The 7,352-nt window shown below is 35.9% G+C and overlaps 1 pseudogene; it reads left to right on the forward strand.

Annotated features, from left to right (window-relative positions):
* On the forward strand, positions 2,413-3,606 carry LOC110401724 (annotated as a pseudogene).

Genomic DNA, 7,352 nt, shown 5'->3' on the forward strand with positions numbered 1-7,352 from the left:
ACTGGACTTGTAGTATATTTTATATAGCTTTATGATGCAAAGAAACATCATATCACAAAACGTTTTATTTCTGTTCCTTGAAGCTATTTCTGCTGTTGTTTTCAGACATACAAAATTTGCATTAAAAGAAGCTTTAAAATCTTGATGAAGTAATTGAAACAATAGATAAAATATTCAAAGAGAAATAGTTTAACAGAAAGCATACATTTTAGGTATTCCTAGGATATTATTAATTTCTAAAATGAATAAAAAATTACAATATTTTTTGCAAAATTGAGATAACTTGGCAGAAATATGGGAAAATAAGGACTTTAAAGAGCAGGAAAGTAACTGATTTTGAGAGATATTTCTTCGTATTGTTAAAATATTCAATTTGTTTATTTTTACTCTTTTTTTAACAAAACCATTAAGAGACTTCTCAGGTATATTAACATTTGTTTTGACTAAAAAGCCATTTTGAAAAAAGTGACTTTGAAAAAAATAAAACCACTAAATTAGAGAGAAACATAGAGAGAGAGAGAAAGAGAGGAGGAGAAAAAAAAAAGGAGTGAAAGAGAAAAAGGAATAGTGATGTAGGGTAGAAAAACTTAATTTGATTGTATTGTACTCAAAGATATCTATAGATATTTGTTTATCTAAGGAATCATGTAGCTTCAGGTTGGCATTCTTTGCACACAAGCAAGTCTTTTAGCAGAGAAGCTGATTGTTGAAGTATATTTCAGGCTGCCCTTCTATTTATAAATAGAACTAACGCCCCATAAATAGTGGCCTTATATCTTCTGAATTGACAAAATGCCATATTAACAGATGTGAATATTACCATGAAAAAAAAAAAGTTACATACTTCATGTTTGAATTTCATAGGACCTACTGCAGAAACAATGAAGCAGCAAGCCATAGACAGGGCTTTTTTTTATTTTTTTCTTTTCTAAAAATTTTTTCCAGAACTCACATGCTTTTATTATTTTATTTAAATAATTTACCTTTGAAAATAATAATACTGTAGACAACAGTTTACTTATGGGACTTGTAAATAAAGTTTAATTACTAATAAGTAAAGGGAATAAAAATGTATTATAAAGATTTTAAATCTCAAGACACTTAAAAAATAATTCAAGTCAATACAAGTTACTCTGACTAAACAAAGATATTGATCAGTCCAAACACTAACACTGAGTGAATCAATTTTTCACGATCAGCCATGATTAATAGTTATAAATAAGAGCATGACTACTCAGATATCCCTTTCATACAAATAAAAAAAAAGAACTATTAAAAATTTTGCAAGTTCCCATTCTTGTGTTATTTTTGAAAAAGAAGAAGAAAATGCCATTCTAAAAGAAGGAAGATTACAATAATGAAATTGTTAAGAGTTAAACCATCTTTAAATTAACAATGCAATATATTGCTACAACAGCAACAATAAGAAACCCACAAGATTCAAACAAAGGAAAATCATACACACACAATCAGAGTAACGATGAACTGGACATAATATTTTTCAGCAATGTATTTGGTGAAATAGAATCCAAACTCTTAAAGTAATACTGAAATACATACATACACAAGGAGTCAGAGAAACAATGTGTTCATACATATAAATTTGTGTACTGCATATGGTTTTCATCACTTTGTTAAAAATATATTAATCTTAAAAATTGAAGTCTTTCCTATGTGCCTGCCATATGTAACTGATTTCCAGAAAATTCTTAAGCTAAAACATATCTAGTTAAACTGTAAATTAAAAAATTGTCTTTCCAACTAATATTCTCACATACCAATATACTTTCATTTTTTTAAGAAAAAAAAGTGAAATGGTGAAAAGTGAAAAAAGTGAAATTATTTGTAAAATAATTTAATACTTATGCTTCCAATCTTTTCACAGTCTATGTCTTTGATTTTTTTTTTCTTTTTCAAAGAATGAAGTAAATAAAATAAGGCTACAGTATGGTTCAGATCGCATAGGTCACATCATCATGAAACAAATGCATAGTGACATTATGCCACCTGAAATGTTCAGCCAACACAGACCCTTGTCTCTCGATCTCAGTGTCATTTTTAACTATGATTTAGTCTTTTTTTTCCTTGAAGACACAACTTAGAAGTTCTGAAAACATCCTATAATAACAACTGAAACTGTGCAAAGCTTCTGTATTTAGTGGTCAAGAAAAATGATCTCAGGTCACATATGATAAGATGCTTTTTGTGCAAAGGTTTCAGTTGGTGCAATTACACTTCAATACGTTATTGGAATAAAAAGGATTTGATGATCCAGACTCATATTTTTGTCTACTTTTCTTTCTCAGGTTCTTGTGGAACAGAGTATATAATTGTGATTTAGCTGAAAAATCTTTGTAATTCTGAATGTGTTGGAAAGAGCACTGAGTTGGGTCAATGTGCCTTAGAGCTGTCATGGCAGTTGACAGGGCTGTTGCTGCATTCTTTCTGCTCTTCTGCACTGCTGCTGACCCCACGTAGGGCTAGGAGCAGCTGGGGAGGGACCTGCTGTGGGACATGCAGATTCACACTCTGCAGAGGGGCTGCTACACCACGGCCCAGCAAATGTCTGTGTTCCCTCTGCTTCAGTTCACCAGAGGCAGTGCTGGGTGCTCCCATATCCCCAAGGTTGCTCAGTGCTACAACAAAGACTGGGATGACTACAACACAAAGTGTTGTACAAACTTAATTTTGGGCAAATTGAAGTGAGCTGTGAAGGCTATGATTATCCAGATGATCCTTATTACATCTTAAGAGGATCTTGCAGTTTGCTGTTCAGGTTAAAGCTGACTGAGGATGGTGAAAGGGTAGCAGAGAACTCTGGAATCTTTGTTTCTGGTTATTACCAGTCAGTGCAGGATTCTTCTGATTCTGGTGCTGGAGCAATTTTTGTAATCATTCTATTGATTCTTACCTTCAAGCTCCTCCTCAGTAACTGGTAGCCTCAGCAGAGTTTTGGTGATAGTGATGGATTTACTCATCCTTCCCGTGAGAGCCATCAGGCACCGTCTCCTCCAGCTTCACAACACAACTTTGGGAGTTCTAGTCATGAAACCAATTCAGGACCAGGATTTTGGACTGGATTAGGAGCAGGAGGCTTGCTTGGCTACTTGGCTGACAGTCAGAGAGCACAGCCATAGTTCATATTTCCCCATATTTCAGTGCATGAACAAATCCCACACTACTGGAGCTGTACCTCCAATGAAAGGGCAGTCCAGCAATTCCACACAAGGCAGCAGTACAGGCAAAAGAACTGCATTTGAATTTGGTGGCACAAAAATGGAGATGAAATCCTTGACATTATTACATCTGAGTGATTGAACTAAATCATCTTCCTCTGTACTGATGCCTATTTTTATTAGCAGTAGTGGATGTGAAAAGAGGTGCAAAGGACTAGACAAATAATTGCTCTTTTTCCATGTGGAAGTGTGGACCTTCACTCTTGTTTAGGGCATTATTTGTACGGGAACATCTGCTATTTCACCACAACAGCTTCTTCTCTTAAGATACAAAATAAACTCATCTGAATTGAGATGAATTATGTTAAGATTGCTTATACTTGAGGAATTATGGCAAATAGTTAACTGTTCCGGGCTTTATTTCATTTAATCCAGAATTTTTGTGGGTTTGGGTTTGATTGTTTTGTTTCTGTTTGTTTGGGATTGTTTTTTGTAATCCAGAGTCTTAAAAGGCTACTGTGTAATCATCCTGACACCTACAGGCTGCTGTTCTATGAAACTGCTTTTTCATGTCTTTGTAAAATTTATATGAATATTACTGTAAGTCCAATCAGCAAGTCAAATGGGGTTTTCCTTAATGCAAAAGAGTAGAACTATATATATAGAGAGAATAACATTAATGTTTCTCTGTGCTATGTGATTACTGGAGCCAAGACATGCAGACTTGAGCCACATCATGTTTTAGAGTTTATCTAGGTGGCCAGTTAAATCTGGGGCATTTTTTATATATTATGAAAAATATATAAATAGCCTGAATTGAAACAGTATGTTTCATGGCCCAGAGATTTGGTGGATGCCCTTTTCTTGGAGACATTCAAGGTCAGGCTGGACCAAGCTCTGAGCAACCTGATGTAGATATAGATGTCCCTGCTCATTGCAGGTAAGTTAGACTAGATGACCTTTAAGGGTTCCTTCCAACTCAAATGATTCTATGATTCTATTATTTGACTCTAAATCCCAGTATAATGCATAAATAATGCATAATGTATTTAGTCAACATAACAAGTTCTGGGTGTCAATTTGATTCAATGAAATATCTCATTGTCCACTATGACACACTAGAAGGTAAGGACTCCACTTTTCAAAGACCTTGCTCACAGCTAAGTGAGAAGGAAGGAAGTGCTGAAGTACTAGATACAGTCTCTCAAGATCCTGCCCTAAATTACTCTGGTAACTAAGAACAGAAAGTTATTCCTATTGTAACACATTTTTCCATAAATCTTAATTTTCAGAGACAGAATGTGCATTCTTTATTATTACCTAAGTAGAGGAAAATAGTATAAAATATTGCAATGTCATATTTTCATATCACTCTATGAGTTACACAAAATATGGTATCCATATCATGTTGGGCTGTTTAGTCTGGGGAAGAGGAGGCTGAGGGGAGACCTTATTGCTCTCTTCAAATACCTGAAAGGTGAATGCAGTGAGAGTGGGGTTGGTCTCTTCTCACTGGTGACTGGTGACAGGACAAGGGGAAATGGCCTCAAGTTGGGCCAGGGGAGGTTTAAGTTGGATATCAGGAAAAACTTCTTTACAGAAAGGATTGTTACGCACTTTCCAGTGTGAAAGTGTTTTCCCTGAATGTGTTTAAAAACTGTTTGGATGTGGTGCTCAGGAATGTGATCTAGTGCTGGGTTGTTAAAGTTAGAGTAGTATGGTTAGGTTGTGGTTGCACTTGATGATCTTGAAGGTCTTTTCCAACCTGAGCAATTCTATGATTCTATGATTAATACTTAGGTCATTTCAAAATGACTACTTCTATAATTCTAAAGACTAGTCTGAACGTATGATACCCTTCAAACAATCTGTACAGTAATTCAGCATCTGATTTAAGCTATGACAGGAGTTTGGGTATATGTGTACTGCTGTTTAATTTCTTTCCAGAAAACAGAAGACACAGCCATATTTCAAAGAGAATTATGTTACGAAAAACATTGAATTTTATCTATATCATATCATGTTTTGATGCTGAAACACAAAGAAAACAACAGATGAATCAATAATGTTGTATAAAGGGAAGTGCAATGGAGACTTTTAAAATGGATGCATTTAATGTATTTATTTTATCAAAACAGGATATTTCTAGTGGTCTACAAATAATGAAATTTCTCGGTGGTAATGAAATAGTAACAAGGAAGGACTTCAGCATCTTTCATTTCCACTTATATCAACTGTGTGTAGTAGGCAAAAAACGAGGCATTCGGGATGTGACGTGGCAGGACCTCCCCTGTTCTGTTAGTGGACATGGATAAAGTTAACGAGGCTATATAAGATGCTGTAAAGTTACAATAAACGCCATTTTGCTGTTCACCATATTGGTGCCTGTATGCAGTGTTTGGCCCGGACCAGGGTTTTGGTCACAGCGTGCAAGGGTGAATACAGAGGGTTGCCCACAGAAGTCTCTTACTCTGACATTCTGAGGAAAATAGAAAAAAAAAATCTGATTTTTAAAATTTGCCATCCACTATAAGGTTTGCTCTTAAATCATGTTGTTACTTAACCCAGTAGGCAGCTAAACACCACACAGTCACTTGCTCACTCACCTGCAGTGGAATAGGGGAGAGAATCAGAAAGTGAGAAAACTCATGCGTTGACATATTTAAAGTTAAATCTGTACATGTAAGGAAAGAGAACTAAGGAATTTGTTCACTGCTTTCTATAAGCAGGTAGATATTCAACAATTTCCAGTGATACAGAGTTCATCATATATAAGTTACTTAGGAAGACAAATGACAAAACTCCAAACCTGCACTCCCACCTACTTCTTTTCCATGTGTTTTTTGATGAGTACAATGTGACATAGTATAGAATATATCTCCGGACAGTTTGAGTCACCTGTCCTGGTTCTGTCCTCTCCCAGCTCCTTGTGTATTCCCAGCTGCTCACTGGCAGGGCAGCATGAGAAGCAGAGAAGTCCTTGATTCTGTGTTCGCACTCCTCAGCAACAACTAAAACACTGGTCTGTTATCACAGTTTTCATCAAAGATTCAATTTATAGCACCATATGAGTTACTATGAAGAAAATGAACTCCACCCTAGCCAGTGTGGGCAGTTTATCCCTACCAAGGCATTCACCAGACTTTCAGCCAATACATATCAAACTTCTGGATGTTAGTAGATATACATACATTTAATGTAACAGAGCACTGTCAAGACTTCCATTAATTTAAAATTAATGTCCATAATCTTCTCATGATGCAGTATGGGAACTCCTGTATCAAAGATAGCTAGAGGCTTACACATCCTATCCCCCCTAGCACTGTTCAGTTACAGTGCTATTGCGTCTCTAGCTTTCCTTCTTCCCTCTTAAATATTGCCAAGAGCAATTTCTCTCTCTCTTGAGAGAGAGAAATATCCCACATATTCTTCCTTCTCTATATTATTTTTAATTTTTAACCTTTAACATAATTTCTGTTAACAATTACCTCTGGCAAGGCTACCACAGCTTACTGTCCCTTGATAAAACCAGCAGAGAGACTGAGCATGTGTTTCCAGCAGTCAGGCAAACACATGTACTCACTGCATTTATAAATATAAATGTGGCCAACCATATGGATCAACACAGGCAGGAAACACTCAGCACGCACATGAACACAGACAGCATCAATAGCCTTATCCTGCTGCTTCTTCTGACTTCTCAGAATGAAAGTTCATTAGAGGTTAATATATGTACATTCATATAGTGTGTACAGTATAGCTCAGTACAGCAACTTGGCTCAGACACTCAGTTTACCCAGTATCTGTCTGTCCTTGTATTCCAGTTTGCCTGAGTATATCTGAATAACCTGAGTAAATGAACTTGTAACATTTCAACTCATGATCCCCTTTCCATTCACTGGTATTCACAGACCTTTAACATACCAGTAAATACCAACACACCAACACATGAACACATGTACATATACACACACTAGAGTTCTTCAGTAATTGTCTTCAGACACTCAGTCTATCCAGTAGCTGGGCTTTAGATCCCCTTGTGTTTCGGTTGCCTTATACACAGACAAACACATATTCAAATTAGTATCTCTGATAGCTAATTCAGACTTGCAGTCTAAGCAGTAGCCAGCCTGCAAACCTATTGACCGTGGTCAATCTACTAAATATATTATAATA

Source organism: Numida meleagris, chromosome 1 (assembly GCF_002078875.1).
Source record: "Numida meleagris isolate 19003 breed g44 Domestic line chromosome 1, NumMel1.0, whole genome shotgun sequence".
Classification (NCBI taxonomy): Eukaryota; Metazoa; Chordata; class Aves; order Galliformes; family Numididae; genus Numida; species Numida meleagris.